At 37.8% G+C, this 22,731-nt stretch overlaps 1 non-coding gene across 1 annotated transcript; it reads left to right on the forward strand.

Moving 5' to 3' along the window:
* The first annotated feature begins 22,303 nt into the window (after positions 1-22,303).
* Positions 22,304-22,410, forward strand: LOC145577236 (small nucleolar RNA R71). Its single transcript, XR_014098700.1, has one exon. It is a non-coding gene; the product is annotated as a small nucleolar RNA R71 (small nucleolar RNA).
* The last annotated feature ends 321 nt before the right edge of the window (positions 22,411-22,731 follow it).

Genomic DNA, 22,731 nt, shown 5'->3' on the forward strand with positions numbered 1-22,731 from the left:
AGATTTATGTTTTTATTTACACTTTTTAGATTTAAAAATGAACAAGTAATATATGAACATAATAGACGAAAAAGGTGAACAATTAGTAAGATATATATGAACATACTCCCAGATATATTAAGGTAATCGTTTGCAAACCACACTTGTTTATAAAAAGATAAACCACACTTCTCCTACATCAATCCCAAAAATATATTTTAAAAAAATTACACTTGTTTTGCAAGGTAATTAATATTTCAATTGCAACATATATAAAGTCAATCTCGATCATTTCTTCTTGTAGCCATCCTTACTCTACGTCCTTCTCTGATTTTGTTAATTAGTATAGTTTCTTGTAGCCATGTCTATTCTACGTCCTTCTCTGTATGTGTTACTTAGTGTAATTTTAGTGCAAAATTCACCCTTAGCTTCCAAATTTGATCAGCCTGAAAACAAAAATATGACCAAATTAATAAATTATTTGAATATATAAGTTTCAAAAATGAACACACGTTTATAAATGAATATTTTAAATTTAAAAAACTTGTATAATTAGCTTTTAAATCACAAACCTACTCTTGCAAAGAATTTGAAGTGTATATTTCCATATGCTTCATTTAATTAATAAACACCACAATTTATATAAGCTATAGCCTCTAGGTAATTAATTAAAAGATTATGAACTTAAAGCTAACTAAATATGAACATAAAGTTAAGTGATTATGCACATCAAGAATACAGAAAATGAATCTATATGCGTTAATAAAATGAACATACAAGCCTTAAAAATTGAACATACTTGTTACTATCCTTGTAAAAAAAATGAACATAGGACGGATGTTTTAAAAATGAACTTACGTATTTTAAAAAAATGAACATTTAGGATGTTTTAAAAATGAATAATACACATTAAAAAATGAATAGACTTGATACTTGTTATTATACTTAATAATATGAAACTTTAAGATTAAAAGAACAAACAAAAGGAATTTTGAAGTTTATGAACATAACAAAAATGTAGATCAACAATGTAACAATAAATATAAAACTTTAATTTTATAACATCAACAATATAAATAATCATTTATACTTACATTTCATCTTGATTTTCAGTAGTTGTTGAAGAATTTTTTGTTTCTACAAAAAAGAAAAAATAAAAGTGAAATATGTACCTCAAATTATGAATACAACCTCAAAAATTAAACAAATCAATTCGACTACTTGTAAATCTAAACTAATCTAAACAATTTTCGTATAATTTCATCTTCTTTAAGATGATTTCATTCATGAATTTTCAAGAAAGTATATATCTAACAATTCAAACAAAAGTAAGTAATATTCACTAATTTACCTTTTTTTGGGAGAATTTGTTTGATTTTTCACTTCGTCCCAAATATACGTAGTTGTTCTTCCAGATTTTTAGTGATAGAAATTCATAGAGGAGAGAGAATGAAATGTGTTTGATTCTAGTGAGAGAAAACCATAAAGAGGAGAAATAAATTCCAGAGAATACAGTGGTTGTTGAAGTGGGTTGAGGAAGGTATATTTGTCTGGGCCGCTTTTAATTGGATGAAGTATGGGCCACGTGTTTTGGGCCACGTCTTGTTGCAGCTAAGATAGCTGCATTAGAGTGCAGACAAGACCAATTGGGGGAGTAGAAATTAGTAATGGTAAAGTTGTAAATATGAGTTTTATTTTTAAAATGGGAGTATAAATTATACCTTAAAAACTCAAGACTTTTCCACACAAGTTTCATAATTGTCAGATTTCACAAAAACAGTTCAAAGGTTTTCTCTTTATTTTCTCTCTCCTTTTTCTCCTTATTTTTCTTCTTATTTTTCCCTTTTTTTTTCCCACGCACTCTTCTCTCTTCTTCCCCCCTCACTCCGGCCAACACCACCTGCAGCAGTAGCAGCGTCGGCATCCCGGCCGGTGTCCGTCTCTCCTCTCCTCTCCTCTCCTCTCTCTCTCCTCTTTTTTAGTTTGTGTTAAAAAAGAAACTCTTTTATTCCTAAAATTAATTCTATTGATTTATTGCTTTAAAGACATGATTTTTATTATGTTTTGGTATTGATTTTGGGATTTTGATGTTGTTAAATTATTAATATAAATTTTAGATTTTTATTTAATCAAGAACCCCAAATTATAAACCCTTAAAATTGGGGATTTTGTATAATTGGTTAAGGATTGATGCTACGTTGTTGTTATTGATTAATTCAAGATCTAAACATATTTTTGACGAGTCTAAAGCCCTCATTTTAATACTGGAATTTAATTATACACACTACTCTTTAATTATTGAGTTAGGGTTTGATTACCCATAAAAGGGAAAAAGGTTTTAATGATTTAGATTTGATTTTCTAGTCTAAAAGTGATTTTTAAATTAAATAAGTATGCTGGAATTTTATTTAAGTCATGAAAACTAAGTCTTTTTAAAAGGATTTGAAGTACCCACTAAAAGAAAAGGTTTTGTGGCTTTTATGTCATTAAAAGGGGTTGATTAGTATGGTTTAAATATTTTTATAGTTGCTGGAAATGTGTGAGAATAGTGAATTAATTATAGTTATGTAGTTTTAATTGTAGGAAGTTTCGAGCTAAGTGATTTCTAGCGAGTGTGGCCGATTTAAGGCGATATCCAAGGTACGTATGTGCATAAGAATATTTTTGGGTGTGTATTATCATGTTAGGATTGTGAATTATACATGTTTGAAGTGATGGATTTGTAACATGTTTAATTGATTATATGCTTGGAATTGATGTTGGTTGAACATGAATTATCATGCAAGCATGTGAATATGACATTTGTAGCATTATAAAAATTGAATATATGTGAATCATGAAAGTATGTTTTATTTTCAAGTATCAAGGAAGCATGAAATTAATAAGCAAGGCTTATGCATGTTTAAAAGAGCTATAATTAGAATTATTGAGCATGATTCATGAATTTTATTCTCACCCATTTATTATTGGTATTGAGTCAAGGAAGTTAGTTTATTTATTTACTCACTCAAGTAAGTTGAGATTGAATCAAGGAAGCTTATTAGTGCATTCTATGCACCAAGGTAGTAATCGTATAATTTTGTGCACAAAACTAGGCAAGGAACCTTAATTAAAATAAATATATGTTCTCACTAATTCAAGAATGAATTGGAAGTATATATGTGTTGAATGTTGTTTTGTTTATTCTTGATTGATTGGTTATAGTCATCACATGTTAAATTAATAAATCACGTAAAGTGTAAGAGGATATGCACCAAAACTCTTGGAACGCATATACCTTGAGTATGAACATATGGGGGGAGTTATTTGACTTTATAATTGAGCATAGCTTCTACAGGGGTATAGGACGCTGTACTTTCTTTTATTATTATTATTATTTATGTGCTAAAATTCCGTCACCAAGTGTGACATAGTAGGTGTAATTGGGCTAGCTCCCTGATTGGAAGCTCCATTTTTAATAGGCTATTTTTAATGAAGGAAACCCGTTTGATACGTAATCCAAAGTTATTATTTAATAATTAATATTGCTAGTTATGAGTTAAAGGTAAGTTGAATTGTGATTGTATGGCAAGCATGTTTTATTGTTTTTATTGATGATTGGATATTCATGTTAGTGTGGTGCATATGTACTCAACTTTTGCTGATCCGTATTTTTGTATTTGTGTTTGGCTTTCCTTTGGTTGGCCGTACCATGACCCATTTATATGGTGAGTAGAAGGTTGAAATAAAGGGGAAGTGACAGGTACTTGAAGCATGAAGAACATGATGGGAATGAGTGTCGAGAATTATTTGTTATACTTTCCTAGTTTTATATTTTGAATTATTGATTATGGACTAACTTTGTTTGTTTATTTTAATTTGGATTTTTAAAAGGGCCATGTTTGGATTTGTTCCAACTTGTGGATTATTTATTTCTATTTTGTTTTGAGGTTGTGAACTCAAGTTTTATTTTGAAAGTTGGCTTTTATTTTAGAGTTTCGCTGTGTGACTTTGAAAAATAGCCTTAGCCATTATCACGGTGGCGGTAATATTTTGGATATTTCCTTAAGAGCTTTATTTAGAGTAAAAATAGTATTTTAAAATAAGGGAATTTCCAGGGTATTACAGGGAGCTTGTGACCGACTTATCCTGGTCAGGCTGACAGCCAGAGCCTGGGCCAACTCACCCTGGTTGAGCCCTTAGCCGGAGACACTATGGCTAGTGGGAGCCAACTTAGGTGACCTTTAGACTCTACTGGCTTACAATGGTACTCGAGGCGCGCCATCCCTAGAGGGGATGACAGCGGGAGATAGTTCAACAGGAACTTCCCTATACAACTAGCCTCCTAAGAGATGGTATGAGATGACTCATGCCAACTCTTTTGGTCGTCCTTCACCCCTTGAGTGAGGCTAGAAGCGAGGGAATAACTTAACAAGAGCTATCCCATACAACTTAGCCCCCCAAGTGGTTGTATGAGGTTACTCATGACAGCTCTTTTGAGGTTGTAACCTTATCGATAATTACTCAATAGGTCGTCTGGATGAGGTCCTCCCATACAACTAGCCCCCCAAGTTTTAGGAGTGCCAAGGCGGTTCTAAGACTTAAGGAAACCGTTGAAGGCATGATGGCTTCTCCTTGAATTTAAATAAATGACGATCTTTACTTGGTGGGGAAATTCAAGTACTCCCCCTTAAAGTTGAAGAAATGACGAGATGAATTGTTGAAAATAATGATTACTCTCCCTTGAAGCTTGTGAAATTATGAGCAAAATTTGGCAAGGAATTTTAGTTAATCCTGGCTGAATATTGAAGAATTTCAGCTAAATTGGGCGAGGCATTTAGACTATTCCCCACTGAAGTTTTAGAAGTGACAAGCTGATAGTGAGATTTCGGTAACTCCCCAGTAAATGTTAAAAAATATTGAGCTGAAACTAGGTGAGTAATTTTGATCATTCCCCGCTAAATATTGAAAAATTATGAGTTGTGCTTGAGCAAGAAATTTTTATTACTATCCTCTTCAGGCTGAAAAATTACGAGTTGAGCTTAGGCAAGGAATTTTGATAACTCCCCGCTGAATGCTGAAAATTACGAGTTGAACTTGAGCGAGAAATTTTTATCACTCCCCGCTGCACGCTGAAAAATTACGTGCTGAGCTTAGGCGAGGAATTTTGACCACTACTCGCCTAATGCTAAAAAATTACGAGCTGAGCTTGAGCGAGAAATTTCTATTACTCCCCGCTGCAAGCTGAAAAATTATGAGCTGAGCTTAGATAAGGAATTTTGATCACGCCTCGCTGAATGCTGCTGAAATATTACGAGCTAGCTCCAGCGAGAAATTTTTATTACTCCCCACTATAGGCTGAAAAATTACGATATGAGCTTAGGCGAGAAATTTTGATTACTCTCCGCTGCTGGCTGAAAAATTACGAGCTGAGCTTAGGCGATGAATTTTGATCACTCCCCGCTGAATATTAAAAAATTACGAGCTGAGCTTGAGCGAGAAATTTTTGTTACTCCCCACTGCAGGCTGAAAAATTACGAGCTGAGCTGAGGCGAGGAATTTTGATCACTCCCCGCTAAATGCTGAAAAATTCACTTTTGCTGCTATCCTTTCTCTAGCTCACATGTTTTAACTTAGTAGACTATAAGAATGCTTATTATGCACTTGCTCAAACTTTCGGCGGTTTATCATTCTCTAACCATTCACTTTGCTGAGTGAGGGCTTATCTTTATGCCACTCACTTTGAATTGTGAGGGCTTGATTTTATGCTGCTCCCTTACAATGGTGAGGGCTTATTTTATACCGCCCACTTAGAATGGCGAGGGCTTATTTTATGCCGCTCACTTTGAATGGTGAGGGCTTACATGATGAGGAATCAAGTGTGAAGCAGAACCAAGAGTGCCTTGATGCCATTCAACTCTATCCTTTTTTCTAGCAAGAGTGTCAAAGTGAAGTACCTAAGAAATCCTTGGTACCCCTCACTGATTCTTTGCGATGTATGACCAAACAGCTATCCTCCTGCTCGCTACTTAATTTAGGGAGCGAACTTTGAACTAGAGCTGACAAAACTAACAAGATATGACAACAGGACATGACCTAGACACAAAAAGCGGGTGAACTTAAAACACGGGTATGAACACGATACGACACGACACTGTTGCCAGATCTAGAAAATACTTGTCATCCCCTTTACAGAAGCGAGAACAGTGAGGAATTGTTGCTTCTTGTTGTTGTAGACTTTCAATCTCTCAACTAGACCTGGTTAAGACCAGGTCTTGGCTGCTGCTTTCAGTGTGACCTGGTTAAGAACCAGGTCTTGGCTGAATCTTCACATGCTCTAGCTGAATCTTGACATGATCCCGCTGGACATGGTTAAGACCAGGTTTTGAATGCATACTTCTATTTTAGCCTTTATTTTGAGCTTGAAATTCTTTGGTTCCCCACTTTGGTGAACAAGACTTGATACCAAGTTTCTCACTTTGATGCATAGAGCTCTACATTAGTTGTCACTTGACTTGGTGCTCTTTTTGGCACTATGTCGGTTGATTAAATCTCTATATCTGTTATACACATACATTTGGCATAAAAGAACATTAGCATAAATAAATTATATAGAAGTCAGTAAGCTCCTCTTTTAAGGAGCTTCTAAGGGAAGAAGTATAGCTTAAGCTATTCTTTTTTGGAACGATAGCAGTTTTTGGAGCAGGATCGATTGTTGTAAGAACCGGATTTGTTAGTGATATGACTCGAAGGGAGTCATTCCACATAACTAAACCCCCAAAAGATGGAGCACTGTAGTGTTGCTACCCTACATCAAGCCCCCCCAAGTCTTAGAGATGCCACAGCGAATCTAAGACTTAAAGGAGATTGATGATTCACTACAGCCTGGAGGTGCTTTACTCTCTTCTAGCTAGTGCGGAGTTAGGTTACTTGGCGTACTTGGAAAATATTTACTACCTTGCTGAAAACTCTAGTTTTTCCTACTGAAAAGTCTAATTGGCTTGCTGAAAATTCTAATTTTCTAGCTGAGACACCAAGTTACTCTGCTCAAATTTTTTCGATGAAAAGTTTGCTTTCTTGCTAAAGCATCGGAATATCCTGCTCGTTGAAAAATTCTAATTTCTGCTGGACAATTTAATTTCCTTGCTGAAATTATGTTGTTTGCATTCAGAAATCTAATTGCTCCGACAAAATTTTTGAATTTTCTATCGAGAATTTTGACTATTTCCCTTTTTGTTGGGTTTTGATTGCTTCTCTCTTGATTTAAATGCTTATAATCCATTTCGAAAAAGCTTGATAACCAGAGACTTGTAATTGTTTAAAATTTCTTCATGCATTCCCGAGGTGCTGAAGATTCTCTATGTTCTCTTTTCATGAGTAGTCTTCTTTTCTTCATTGTGGATTTGTTGATAAACCAACCTATAGCTCTTCAAGAGGTATCTTATTATCCACTAGCAAACCCTTTTTTTTAAATGGCTTGATGAAATTTCAGTAGATAGTGTCACACATCTATTCATTAATCCTGCTGATGCTGCTGTTATTCGACTCTTGATTACAAGATATTTCCTTGATGCAATTGCAATCTTGCTTCTAACTAGGCTACTGTAGTAACCTGTGATGCACGGGTACGCCAACTCCCTGCCGTATCCCGTACCGGGGACGTATCGGATACGGGGACGGTACGGGTACGGCTAGGATACGTCCCCAAGCCGTACCCTTGAAGAGTGGTACGCCACACCATTTTGGGGACGAATGACGTCATGTTCGGAAACGTATCAGGTACGGCAAAACCCAATTTCAGCCGTACCCAATGAAGCCCAGCCCAATTTTCTTAAAAAAAAAAACCCAACTCATTTTACTTACGTGAGAAATCAATTTCCCCCAATTCTACAAACCCTAAAATTTTCGAGCTCTAAATCTTCTCCTTCCAATGTCTGAATTGATTCAAGGCGGCGACCGGAGAGTTCGAAAACCCACCTGCGGCAGTCGACAGTTGGTGGCGGCGTCGGAGACCCACCTTCTTCTTCGATCTGTAAGTTTTTCTGATTTCTCTCTTGTTTCTTTGTTCTGGAATTGTTTCTTTGTTCTGAATCTTCTCTTGTGGTCGATCTGTTTGTGTTCATGTGTTGTTTCCTTTTTTAATTGTTTCCCCTTTCTGATTAGTTGATGAGTGATGAGTCTGATGACATTAATTGAGAATGATAGTAAGTGATTTTTTTTTCATTTTTGATATTGTGTAGTTGAATGGACTCTCTTAATATTGATAGTAGTACGGGTAGTGGGTCTGTTAATACGAAATCAACTAAAAATACAGCTCCATTGTGGAATTATGTTACAAAATTAGACAAAAAGGGGGCTCTAGGTGGAACATGGAGATTTCAGTGTAACTTTTGTAATGACATAAAATCAGGAAGCTATTCTAGAGTTCGAGCTCATTTACTTCAGATTAAAAATCAAGGCATTGCAATTTGTAAGAAAGTAACACAAGCTGATAAAATTGAAATGCAAAGAGTAGATGACGAGTTTGAAGCTAGAAAAAATGATTCGGGGCCTAGAGAAGTTCCACTTCCTTGTGAATCCATGGAGACTACCACTGATCAGTTGGATGATGGTTCAGGCTCTAAGAAAAGAAAGCTAGCAGCATCACCTATTGCTAGAGCATTTGGTGTTGAAGCTAGGGACCAATTAAGTCAAGAAATTGCAAGAATGTTTTACACAGGAGGCTTACCATTTAATCTTGCTCGAAATCCACACTATATTCGATCCTATATTTTTGCTGCCACCCATAATTTAGCTGGTTTTAAACCCCCAAACTATGAACAACTGAGAACAACTTACCTTGTAAATGAGCTAAATAATGTTGAAAGGCAACTTTTGCCACTTAAAGCAACTTGGAAAGAAAAAGGTGTGACAATTGTATGTGATGGGTGGAGTGATCCAACAAGGAAGCCTCTGATTAACTTCATGGCTACTTCCGCTAGTGGTCCTATGTTTCTAAAAGCTGTGAATTGCTTTGGTGAAGTGAAGGATAAATATTTCATTGATGAAAGAAGTCATTAACAAAGTAGGTCACCAAAATGTTGTACAAGTGATAACTGATAATGCACCAAATTGTAAAGGGGCAGGAGAGCTTATTGAGATGGAGTTTCCTCACATTTATTGGACACCATGTGTTGTGCATACTCTTAACCTTGCATTGAAAAATATATTTGCCCCAAAAAATGTCAGTGGCAATGAAGAAGCGTATGATGTTTGTTCGTGGCTTCCTAATTTGTATGAGGATGTTGTTCTATTAAAGAACTTTATTATGAACCACAACATGAGGTTATCTATCTTTCAGAAGTTCTCTCCTCTTTGATTGCTCTCTGTGTCAGAAACTCGTTTTGCCTCCTGGATTGTGATGTTTAAGAGATTAAAACTCCTCAGACGAGGTCTTCAAGCAATGGTATAAGTGATGATTGGTCTTCTTACAAAGAAGATGACCCGGAGAAGGCATCCCACTTGAAGGAAATGATTTTGTTGGATATGTGGTGGGATACAATAGATTATGTCATTCAATTCTCAAATCCTATTTATGATATGATTAGATATTGTGACACCGATAGACCATGTCTCCACTTAGTATATGAGATGTGGGATTCTATGATTGAGAAAGTGAAGATTGCAATTTTCAAGTATGAGGAGCTACCACTTACAGGCACTAGTAAGTTTTTTGATGTGGTATATAAAATCTTAATTGCTCGGTGGACAAAGAACAACACTGCTCTTCATTGTCTAGCCCACTCTTTGAATCCAAGGTATATGTTCTTACACTTAATTACTTAAGTAACTATTAAATTTTTGTGATATTAATATTTCCTATAACTTCCTTTCTTTTTTTTTTTTTTTTTTTTTTTTTTTTTTTTTTTTTTTAAGATTTTACAGTGATGCATGGCTAGTTAAGGACTCTGCTAGAGTTGCTCCTCATAGAGATGGTGAATTATCTCGTGAAAGAATGAAGTGCTTTCGTAGGTTATTTCCTCTCGGTGATGATCTTAGCAAAGTAATGGATGAATATCCACTATTTTCTATGAAAAGTGGGCCTTTTGAGGATCTAACCATCATGTCAAAGATGGCCACTATGGAACCTAAGAATTGGTGGTCAAATTTTGGTGCAGAAACTCCACTCCTTCAAACTTTAGCATTTAAGTTACTTGGGCATCCCACTTCCTCTTCTTGTTGTGAGCGAAATTGGAGTACCTACAACTTCATTCACTCACTTTGAAGGAACAAATTAAATCCTAGTCATGCACGAGATTTGGTTTACATTCACTATAATCTTCGTCTTATATCAAGGAATAGTGCACAATATGAGGAAGAGAATACAAAGATGTGGGATGTTGGTGGAGATAAATTTGATTCCATGACGGGCATAGGATTTTTGGAGTTTACGGACCTCTCTCTTGATGAGCCGGATCTTGAAAGAAAATTGATCGTTGAAGATTGAATTTACCTCTTTTATTTATGTTTTTAAGACATTAATTTCCTTAGTATTTCTTTTAAGTAGTGTTGTATGGATTTTTTTTTTCTTTTTTTTTATTTTTTTTATGGATTTTTTTTTTGAATTTTTTTTTGCCGTATCTGAGCCGTACCCGTTTCTTGAAATTTTTTTTTTGCCGTATCCAGTCCCGGTACCCGTCCCCGTTTTTATCCTCGTATCCGTATCAGTACAACCTAGGTAGTAACTGTTGTTAGGTGCTCTCTGCTGAACTTGGCTTCTTCAATTGGCAGAATTTTCTGCCTGGAGGAGCTCGACTTTAAACTTTTTAACAGAATATTACGAGATAGCTCTTTGCGCTTTCGTCTATCCTCTCCACGCTCAGCATTATATGTAGTTCGGAGTAAGAGCCACTATGAGAGGCCTACAAATTTTTAATTTGCAAGGTTTGAGTAGCTCAGCTATCATCTTGCTCGACGGGCTCATAAAATTCTGCAATTTGCAGTCTCTAAGGTAGTCTGCTACTGTAGATCTATGGAGATGATACTACTCAGATTAGACGCATTTGAATGTACCAGGTTAGCAGTGAACCGCTATGGGTCATTTTACCTTTATCCACTCATTGTGCTTAACGCGGCTAATGAATTTTCCTGTTAGTTTGCCACAAAAGGAACAGTTAAACTTCCCGTGATGAACCCAAAATTTTTCTTGGCAGAATTTGATGCATAGACGAATTTGGCTTCAAACTGGTTGTCCTGACCCCCTTGTCTGAATAGCACTAGTGCTCCAGCTGAAGTATAATTGGCCACCCTTGTGTGCTTTCATTTTCTCCAGGTGCTATTGTATATTGCAAGAGGATAATAATCTGATCGCAATCAAGAGCCACAATGAGTACCTCAAGCTATGTCTCCGATCTGATGTTCAAACTACTTCTTTGAAGAGGTCCCTGGTTGACATTTGGTCAGACTGATCCCATATTCTTTGGAGTTTCTCTCTTGATTGATGACCCAAGTGCCTCATGATTTAATAGGAAATTCTCATTGGTACACCCGTGGTTTTGACTTTTCCCATTGATACACTCCAAAATTTTTGCCTTCCCATCGGTACACCCATGGTTTGGTCTTTTTTCCAACCGTGACTAACACCGTTAAAAAGTATTTCATTAAGTTAAAATAATTAAGGAAAATACTATAATACCCCTTATAAACATCTAATGTCTCGATTTGCATGTCGAAAAATGTTCAGTTAAAGTTTTGGGAGTCCTAGTCGTTAAGGATCCAAATTAACTTCGAAATTAGCAAAAAAAAAAAAAAACGCAAATGTCTCATATGCGTGTCAAAAAATATCTCGATTTGCGTGTCATTACTTTTTTGTGATAATAATTGTTCGGTTAAGGTTTTAGGAGTCATTTTGACCCATCAAGGGTCTAAATCGAACTCGAAATTGTCAAAAAACTAATAAAAATATCTCATTTTGCACGTCATGATATTTCTTTTTTGTTTTATCATGACACGCAAAACGAGACATTTTCGTTAATTTTTTACAATTTTAAGTTCGATTTAGATCCTTAAAGAGTCAAAATGACCCCTAAAACATTAATCGAACAATTACTATCACAAAAAAATAATAGCACGCAAACCGAGACTTTTTTTACATGCACATGAGACATTTGCGTTATTTTTTTTTTTTTTGCTAATTTCGAGGTTTGGATCCTCAAGGACTAACATGACTTCCAAAACTTTAACCGAATAATTTTCGACACGTAAATCGAGACATTAGATATTTAAAAGGGGTATTATAGTCTTTTCCTTAATTATTTTAACTTAATGAAATACTTTTTAACGGTGTTAGTCACGGTTGGGAAGAAGACTAAACCATGGGTGTACCGATGGGAAGGAAAAAATTTTAGAGTGTATCAATGAAAAAAGTCAAAACCACGGGTGTACCAATGGAAATTTCCTTGATTTAATTGTTCTTTAACGGCTGTGCAACGAGGAAAGGTTGAACACTGGCATTTTGCCCAATGCAACTTTTGTTACTAAGGGAAGTTGACGCAGGCAATTATCACTCTGCTATGTTCTTAAAACTTCTAACTCCAAGCTTCTTTATTAATTTTTTTATTTTTTATTTTATTTTTTTTTAACTGATCGTTTGGCTATAAATTCTGAAGCTCGGGCTTTTGTTTCCATTATCTTGTTACTATCAAATCAGCTTGCTAGTAACTTGATAAGGATACCTCGCCCCTCGTAGTATATCTGAAAATTGTGGCATTTAACTTTGTGCCTAGCCTTCTGATCAGAATCACGTAGTTTATTATTCTTGTCATGGTGAGCGTGATTGATTTCTGAACGTTGCAGCAGCTCTTTGCTTCCTTGGTTGCTGGATACCTTCCTTATCAATGCATGTAAAATGGCTTTGAAGGGATTTTCCAACCTTTTCTTGAACCTGTCTACCCCCAAGCTGTAGTGTGCTTGCTGTGTGCTTGCCTGCTTGCTGATATACACCATATATAAAGCGGCTCCATAAGGTACTTTTTGAAGGTCTAGCAACATTTTTCAAACCTTAAGGTCTGAAATTGATCTTGCTTTCCGATCTTCATAATGCTGACCAGACGATTAAGTAGCTTGAATTACTAGATCACTTGAAGGTTTTCTGGCAAATTCTCTTCGGAGTTTTTGACTTTTAGCAATGCGATCTCATTGTATTCATAATGACTCGATACAGAACTTGTATCATCTAAAATTGTGCTTAGGAGGATTCTCATAAAATCACAAGTAGCTTGAGGTAAGAGGATGCCACTTTATAATCAATAATCCTCCTCCAACTCCAAGCTCTGAGCACAACGTAACGGGATTTAACGGGTCTACAACATATCCAGACGGGAAAATTACTCTTCCCATCACCATAGGCTGCGATGAAGCAGCCAGAAACGTTGTGGCCGAATTCTTTGTCATGGACGTTCCATCTGTATAAAACGTGATTATGGGAGACCCATGAATCACAAGGTTCAAGGAGTAGTCTCCACGTACCATCAAATGATGATCTACATTTCAGACGCCAGCTACTCCGAAAGAATCCAAGACAGCCAAAAGGAGGCCCGAAGATGCAACTACCTCAAGCCATCCAAAAGTTGTTCTGACGACGACAAGGATGAGGAGGAAAAAGAAGAAGGAAAGGACCGAAGTACAACATTGCAAAAAGCCTTAAGTGCTTCGGCCCAAGGCACCCCATCAAAAGAAAAATCTTTGGGAAAGGAAAAGGTTGGTTCCTCGTTTGAGCCGAAAGACTTAGAGCGCCAACCATAGTATGGGAAGCCTGATGATAATAACAACAGGCCCGATTGTGAAGAGTCCGGTTCCGAAGCAATGAAGCTGGATCAGCAGACCGAATCAATAAAGTTGACCGAGGGAGACCCTGAAAAATGTGTCAGCATCGGACTCGGCCTCGATTCGAATTTTCGTGTTAAACTTATCAAACTCTTTTGGGACAACAAAGATGTGTTCCCATTCTTGGCAGCAGACATGCTAGGATTGATCCGAACCTCATCTCGCACAAGCTTAATGTCGACCCTACTTGTCGGCCATCTAAGCAAATGAAGCGAAATTACTCTGCAAATAAGAACCGAGACATTGCAGCCGAAGTAAAAAAACTTCTGGATGCAAGCTTCATCGAACCCTGTCAATATTCAGAATGGCTGGCAAATGTGGTGATGGTTCAGAAGGCAAATGGCACTTGGAGAATGTGCGTTTACTTCACGGACCTAAATAAGGCTTGTCCAAAGGACTTCTATCCCTTGTTGAGGATCGATCAACTAGTTGACTCGACAAGTGGGCATGCTCTGCTTGGATGCATCTCGGGGTATCATCAGATATTCATGCACCCCGACGACCGAGCAAAAACGGCATTCGTTACAAACGTCGCGGTGTACAATTATAAAATCATGCCCTTCGAATTGAAAAATGCGTGGGCAACATATCAAAGGCTAGTTGATGAGGTCTTCGCCGAGCAAAAAGGCCGCAACATGGAAGTCTATGTTGGCGATTCAATCGTCAAAACCAAAGAAGACAAAGACCATGTTACGGACCTGGCCGAAACCTTCGCCACCTTGAGAAAGCAACAAATGAAGCTAAACCCGAAGAAGTGTGTCTTCGGCGTGAAGTCAGGCAAGTTCCTCGGCTTCATGGTTAGCAAGAGAAGGATTGATGCTAATCCTACAAAGGTGCAAGCAACGCTCGATCTTCCCGAACTGAAAACGAAGAGGGATGTTCAGCATCTCACTGGAAGAATTGCTGCCTTGTCCAGGTTCATTTTAGAGCCTCGAAAAAAGGGTTACCCTTCTTCAAAGCGCTGAAGCTTCCAAAACCAAAGAGTTCATATGGGAAGACGAGCAAAAAGAAGCCTTCAAGAAGCACCGTAAGCATCTGGCTCAACTCCTAACATTGGCACGTCCAGTCGAAGGAGAAACTCTATACTTATACATGGCAGTTAGCCCAGCCACTATAAGCGCGGTTTTGTTGACGGAAGAAGAAAAAGTCCGGCAGCCGATCTACTTCGTCAGCCACACTTTGACAGATGCCAATGAGAGCGTGGTGGGCGATGGGCCATAAGCGTCAAGGGTCGGTCCGACGAAAGGTCGGAACTTCGGTGCCAAGGATGAGGCATCATGGGGCGTCTCAAGCATGGGGCAAGGGGATCAAGTGTGGAGTCCAAAGGAGGGATGTAGTAGCGTTGCACGGAAGAATCAAAGGGACAAGTGATGCGCTAGACCGGAGCACGGGCACATACTCCAAGGGTCAATCTTGCCGAGGTCGGAAAGAAATTGGGTGGGGGAGAATGTCACGGGTCATCTCCCACACCAAGGTTGGGCGACAAGAGGGTCACTAGGTAGCAAGGCAACAATCGGGGCTAGGGGGCTTGCCTTGGTGCTCAGCTAAACACTTCCCCCTTAAGAGCTTTATATTGATATAGCTTGTATTTCTAGTGAGCACTCACTTGACAGTAACACAATAATGGGCCATTTGGACAGGATAATGGGCTGCAAATGGGCTCAAATTTTGGGGTCCACCATATTTTGGGCCAAGGAAGACCATGGTGGTGTCGGTTTTCTAAGTGGAGGTCCAAAAGTATGAGTTTGGGCAGCAGGCAGACCGAAAAACATGAGATGCTTCTAGAAGGTTCCGGGCTTCTCCAAAGAGTTCTTTTGATGGAGTATTCTAGAGGGGACGTCTCTAGAATATTCAAGGGTCATCTTGTACATAGTAGAAGTGTCTAGAGTCTTCTATGTATGTACATAAGTGTAGGTATTCTAGAATGTTCTAGGGTGGTCTTTGACATTCTAGTTAGGGAAGTGTGTAGTTACTCGTTGTATGCATCTTTCTTTGGGAGGTGGGAACGTTCTAGAGAGTAGTGGAGTCTAGTAGTCTAGAACCCTCTATTTAAGGAGATTAGGAACTCTCTAGAAACTTAGGGTAGAGCTTGGATGCCTATAAATAGGCTATCCCATTCATTTGTACATTTCAGCCAACACACTTGTAATTTCTCTCAAGCAATCAAAGCATTCCTTTGAAATTTTTTATGAGCATCTTTCTTATCTTACTTAGCCAAATTCATAGCACACTTAGCCTAGCAAAATAAGGGGAGTCCTGAATAGGAGACTAACGAGTGCTGTCGACTAGTGTATAGCATGCAAGGGGACTTAAGCACATAGGTCAGCACGTGACAGGGCGCTCCATAAGTAAGGAGCGTCTACTCCTCCATTTTGCTGGAAGAGTGCGAAAATAGCTCCGAAGGAGCAGACGCTCCTATAGGGGTGAGCGGGCGCTCCTTCTAACTGATCCAGCTCTCATGAAACTCTTCATGCTCCACCCATCTAATACTCCAAAGCTTTTCATGGTTCAAGCAAAGCTTTAGGGAGATTATCACGAGCTTTCCATACAATTTGAACAAATACTCATACACAAACGTAAGCAAAATAGTGTATGGATAAAATGAAGAAGGAAAAAGAGGGAGAAAACACCCAAAATCACATAATATAAGCTATATGCTACTAGGAGAGGGAAAGAAACCAAATTACATAAAAACTAGGAGAATAAAGGGAAAAAAGAACAAGAAAGGGATTAAAGAGAGGGCAAATAGGGTCATAAAAGTGGTCCTAAAGACCACTTATTAAATTCCCCTAAGCTTGCCTCTTGCTTGTCCTCAAGCAAGACTAAAACTAAAAAGAGAAAAAGCAAACATTACACAGACTAACACAACATGGCAAGGCTTAGGAAAACTAATCAAGTTTTAGGGTGGAGAATGCTTCATTCGGACTCAAAAGAAAAGACAAGCACCAAAGAATGCTCACCTTTCTCAATCAAACGAGGGAAAACACGTTCTAAGATGGTTGAAAGAGACAAACCTAAGCTGAGCATAGAGAACTAGTGATTTCATTCTCCGCCCTAGTCCCATCAAAAATGGTTCGCGTTCTCCCCTTTAGCTTCAAATCACCCCCTAGTTAGCTCCTCATGATTCCACAAAGGAACCGGAAAAAGATACATTAAGAAGAAACATAAGGTCATCCCGACATCTCAACTATATACTCTCTTCATAGGGTTGAAATCCATCTCCCTCCATGATCGCGGGTTAGTAGGTCGTTGGGACTACTAACCTTAACCAAATTAGAAATTTATAATACCTAAACTTACACCAAATTAGTTAGTGGCAAGTAAAAAGTGTATCAATCTATGCTAATTAGGCTACTAGGATAGTCGAGATATAGAGAGAGGTACAACTAAACACTACTTAGAGTAAACACCGAAAACTAGGGAAAGTGGAATCCAATTACATCAATGCATTCAACAACAACATTGCAATTATATGAAAATGACCTCAATTAGGAACAATCAACACACTTAACTCACTCTCGCGCAATTAAGCATGCTAATTATCCTACTAAGCTAATTCACTCTCATGCAACTAATCTAGCAAAGGTATAGAGAAATTTAGACCCTCAAACAACTCACTTTCGCACAATCGATTGAAAGAACAATTAAGAACATATAATCAATTAGCTAGAAAGATTCTAATCCATATAAGCATCATCCATACACAATATTCAAGAGTCAATTGCATATAAATCACAATAAATCATTCAATTCATCAACATAATTTTCATCCAATTCCCTAGAATAAAACCTAAGCTAACATGATAAAGAAGAACATGAAAAACAAAGTAAAACTAGAATTAAAGCTAAAATTAAACTATTAAATTAATAAACAACTCTAATCAACAAGAAAATAAACAAAAACAAGAAATTAAGATGAGAGAAAGTTAGAAATGCTCATTGAATAGATGAGAAGAGATTCCACATAGTTGCTTCTTCAATCTCTCAAAAACTCCATGAAAAATCCAAGCTTTCTCTCTCTAAAACTACTCCTAAACTAGAGAGAGAAACTCCTAATCTACCCCTAATCCTCCTTAGAGGAGAGAGAAAAATGTAAAACTACATAAAAAAATGGATCCTCCCATGTCTTAAGGACGGACAATATATATATACATCCTAAAAAATCGAGCAAAAACGAAACAAAACCGCGAGAAAAACCCAGTTAGCTGCGCCCGCAGTGGCCGGAGAACCGTGCCCTCTGGCTGGCATCTCCCAGCCATCTACTGAAATTTGTATAGGCTGAGAGAGCAAGGGCCGCGCCCGCGGGGTGCTACTTGGCTTCTTCTTTGGGCTGCTGTTTTGGGAGATGCTCGGGCTTGCTTCGAGGATGCACATTGCTTGCTTCTTAGCTCTCTTTGCTTCAAGGCTTTCTTCCATCAAATTCCCGGCCTTTTCTTAGGTCATCAACAACGAGGAACGTGCCACGTACCTAGACAAATAGACTAAAAGAGAAAGAGTGAAAGATCACATAAAAAAACACGCAAAAGAAGCTAAAAAACGAGCAAAATGCATATTATTGCAAACTAAGGCCTAAAAACATAAACTAAAACATTATTAACTAAAACGAGACAAAAAGGACAAAAAATAACGAGAAAGACCAAAATAAACCTAAAATAAAAGGAGAAAAACGCCCTAAAGAGTGTCATAAATGACACTTATCACTCCACCGGTCTTTGACCTCACTCCTCTAAAGTCTAAGGGTCTTTAATAGGTTTGTAACGTAAGGCTAGGAGTCAAGGCAAGGCAAAAATTTAAAAATTTTGGTGATATTTCCTAAGTGAAGCAAAAGAGGGGCCCTCTCTCAAAAACAAACTCAAGAAGTCACCAAAACATCAAATGAAAATACCAATAATGCCGTCTCCCAAAGCTTATTCAACACTAACACACAAAATATACAAAAATGAAGGAATGCTCCCCCCAAGCTTGAAGGAAGCATTGTCCTCAATGCTTAAACTAGGGAAGAAAACGAAACCAACTAAAATATTTATGTGTTTTATTTGTTTCATTTCAAAAATTTTATGCATTTTTTTTTTCAAAACTCTTATTTGGTGCCCTTGCCTTTTTTTTTTTTTTTTTTAACTATGGACGGATTTTTCTTGAAACTTCATTTGATTTCCTTGAATTGCATCTTTCTTTTGAAACTTTTCTTGCATATTCATATCAAGCTCAAATTTCAATACCTTACTTAAACCAATTATCAAAGTGCTTCATCGTCATATACAACATGCTTAAAACTCAAACCTCACATACATGCCCCATGCTTCACTAGTTAGGGTTGGTAAACATAGGCTATAAGGTTTGTAACGAGGTTAAGATAAGAAAGGGAAAAGTGAGCTTAAATGGTTGGCAAGTAAGGTGATGCAAAATAGAAAAATCAAATTTGTAACTAAACAAAAAGAAAAGTAAACAAAAACGAGAAAAGGTGCCCTTTTCCTTCCTTAAAGATGCTTGGTCACGATCTCAGGAGCTAGAGGAAAACACAAGGATTAAGACATGCATAGTCGAGGATCCTAAAATGCCGCTCAACAAATATGATGAAGGCTAGAACAAATTAAACCTCACAAGGGATGGAAAGTAAGCAAATACCAACTAGAGGGCTTTAAATCCACTATAGAGAGCAACTCCATCTTACCACTTTCTCGTGAACTAAGGGTTTAAACGTCCTCAAAAGTTCTTAACCTTGCTACCTTAGCTTAAAATTTGTCTAACTAAACCACAAGCACTCTCAAACTGCGTATTCCATCATCAACTAGGAGGAAATAAGAATTCTAAGGTACATCAACAAAGTAATCAAGTCCAAATGTATGAGCAAATTCCAAAACATATTCATTTCATCTTGCCATAGTCATGTTTGTAACACAAAAAGGAAAACAAAACAAAAGAAGAGAAGAAGAAATAAAAAAGATTCACAATCGAGGCATATAAATCCAATTTATAATTCCCAATCGTCAAATAAGTGATCGTTCGATAACAACATCAACAATCACAGGTTCCTTAGAACCAAATGCAAACAACCTCGAACCATTCAACTTCTTCCTAAACTTACCTAAACTAAACACTCAAAGAAAAAGAAAAAGTGTAAAAACAAGAATGGTCTCACTGGGAGGTTGACGAAATGAAAACAAGGAGCAAAATAAATGCAACGCATGTAAGTCCTCCACAATGCTTCAAAAAGCAACCTACATAACAAGAAAAAAAATACTAAAATCAAAAAGGGTAAAAGTATAAACAAGAGAAAAAGGAAAATTAGGGTTAGAAACCCTTCAGGTTGCCTCCAGGGAAGCGCTTGTTTAGTGTCTCTAGTTTGACCCTTCACCTCCTTCAAGGTGGATCGAAGGATACCACCTTCTTCAACTTGGAAGTGGAAATAGAATGCATGCCCCCAAGCTTGGGCAAGTATACATCTTGTATCATCTCTCCATTATAAGGGAAATGTGGAGGCATTTTGGGGACCCAAACTTTCTCAACTTTCTTTTTCATCTTTTTATTGTTGTTGTTTCTTTTATTCTTCTTTTTCCTCCGCATGCTCTTTTGAGAAGAACCACACCTTGGATTCTCCATCTTGAGAGGGGAAACCTCACCCTCTTCAAGAGAGTCTTCAAACAAGGATGAGATTCCTACCAAATGATCCTCATTCATCATAGACACCTTGGCCACCTCTTTGATTTCTTAAAATGGGGGTTAGGATTCCCTTTCAATCTCATCTCTCTTTTCTAAAGATCTTCCTCTTGAGGGGATCCTAATAAATCCACTCTACAAATCTTCTCTACCATGGGACTCTTAAATACCTTAGAAAATTCAAACACTATCTTTTCATCGGCAACTTCACAAGTGATAGTGTTGTTCTTGCAATTGATCACCACTCCCAAGGTCTTAAGAGCTCCACGACCCAAGATCAAAGGTGTCTTGTCATCCTCCTCCATATCCATGACAACAAAATCATAAGGAACTTAGATATGTCCTACTTGAATGGGAACATCCTCAAGCTCTCCACATGGCAACTTTACCGATCAGTCGGCAAGTTGAATTGTTTTGCTCGTAGGGATCATTTCAATATTGAGTTGCCGAGCAATGGACAATGGGATTAGGCTCACACTAGCCCCAAGATCGGCCAAGGCACCCTTTGCTTCCAAATTCCCAATTTTAATCAGCAAGGTAAAGCTCGTGGGATCTTGTTGCTTCTTAGGCATCTTATGTTGCACTAGAGCACTAACTTGAAAAGGAAGAGTGACAATATCGTCATTGATCTTCTTTTTGTTGGAAATAATTTCCTTGAGAAACTTCGTATAAGAGGGCATTTGTGTGACTGCTTCAAGGAAGGGAATATTGATATGTAAAACCTTCATCACCCTTAGAAACCTAACAAACTTCTCCTCTAACTTCCTTTTCGCTAGCCTACCGGGAAAAGGAATCGGTCCATCGAGATTCCTCGCATGACTAGGGGGTGACGGTGTCTTCTTCTCGTTGAGCCTGTTTTCCTCAATGCCCTTTTCCATCTCAACTCCCCCATCCTTAACCACCTCATCCTCACTTCTCTTCTCGTCACTAACCCTCTTCTTTGGATCATCATAGGTAGTTCTCGACCTTAAGGTTATAGCTTTGCAAGACTCGGTTTTGTAGGTATGTGAGGGATTAGGGTTTGGTTGACCGGGTAGTGTAGATGGTGAATTGAAAGATGACTTTTTGGCCAATTGATCCAATTGAGAGTCCACATGTTATTATGGGCTTTGACTTCTTGTATTTGTTGGTTTTGGTTTTTGATTAGTTGGCCAAAAGCTTGAAGTTGTAGGCTCATGGTTTGAAGGAGTTTGGTGTGGGCTTGGTATATTTGTTGTGGGGTTTGGTCATGGTTTTTTTGAGGGAATTGGTTTTGGTTTTGCCTTGGACAGTTTCCTCCTTGGTTTTGGTATTGGTTGTAGAGTGGAGGTTGGTGTTGGAATTGGGGTTTAAAGGTGGTTAATTTGGTTGGTTCCATTGTTGGGGTTTAGGTGCAAAACCGAGGGGTAGTTGCCACCAAGAAACTCCAACTCCATTGCTCACAAAACCGTCTTGCCTTGAGTTTAAGGCTGCCACATGCTCGGGGTTCAAACCTCCAAAATAAGATGTATCATAGTTTGTACCACCACAATTTTGACAAAAGAGAACATTGACTTGTGAGGGGCTTGAGCCAACAATTCCACTAGAGCCCAACTTGGCTACACCTTTACTCAAAAGCTCCACTTGATGTTGAAGTCGATCAAGCTTTTCCAACTCATCCTTTCTTCCCTTCTCAAGAGTTGTCCTTTTTCTACTTCCATATGAAAACTTCTTAGTCACCTCCTCAATGGTTGCCTCAACTTAATTTTGGGGTACCTTGATTTGTCCACCCGCCCCTGTATCCAAGTTAGCTCTTGACATGGGTTCTAATCCATCATAGAAGAATCTCATGAGCAAACTTTGATTGTATTCATGGTGAGGACATACCTGAACCAATTCTTTGAACCTTTCCCAAGCTTCACTAAGACTCTTATTCTCTTCTTGTTCAAATGATGCAATCTTCCGTCTCATTTCAACGGTCGTTTCCTCGGAAATGAACCTCTTCAAGAATGCCTTGACTATCTCTCTCTATGTCGTGAGAGAATTTGGCTTAACTTGCTTCAGCCACTTCTTTGCTCTACCTAAAAGAGATTGTTGAAATAAGTGAATTCGGATGTATTCTTGATAAACTTGATTTATTTGAATCAAAGCACCTAGCTCAAGGAATATATGAAGGTGCTCAATGGGATCTTCACTTGGAGAACCCGAAAATTGTTCCGCTTGTACCATTCTTGTGTATTGGGGGTGAATGGTAAAGGTGGTTTTCGTGACGGGTAGCAAAATCCCTCTCGTGAG

The sequence above is a fragment of the Chenopodium album genome, chromosome 13 (assembly GCF_948465745.1).
Source record: "Chenopodium album chromosome 13, dcCheAlbu1.1, whole genome shotgun sequence".
In the NCBI taxonomy this organism is placed as follows: domain Eukaryota; kingdom Viridiplantae; phylum Streptophyta; class Magnoliopsida; order Caryophyllales; family Amaranthaceae; genus Chenopodium; species Chenopodium album.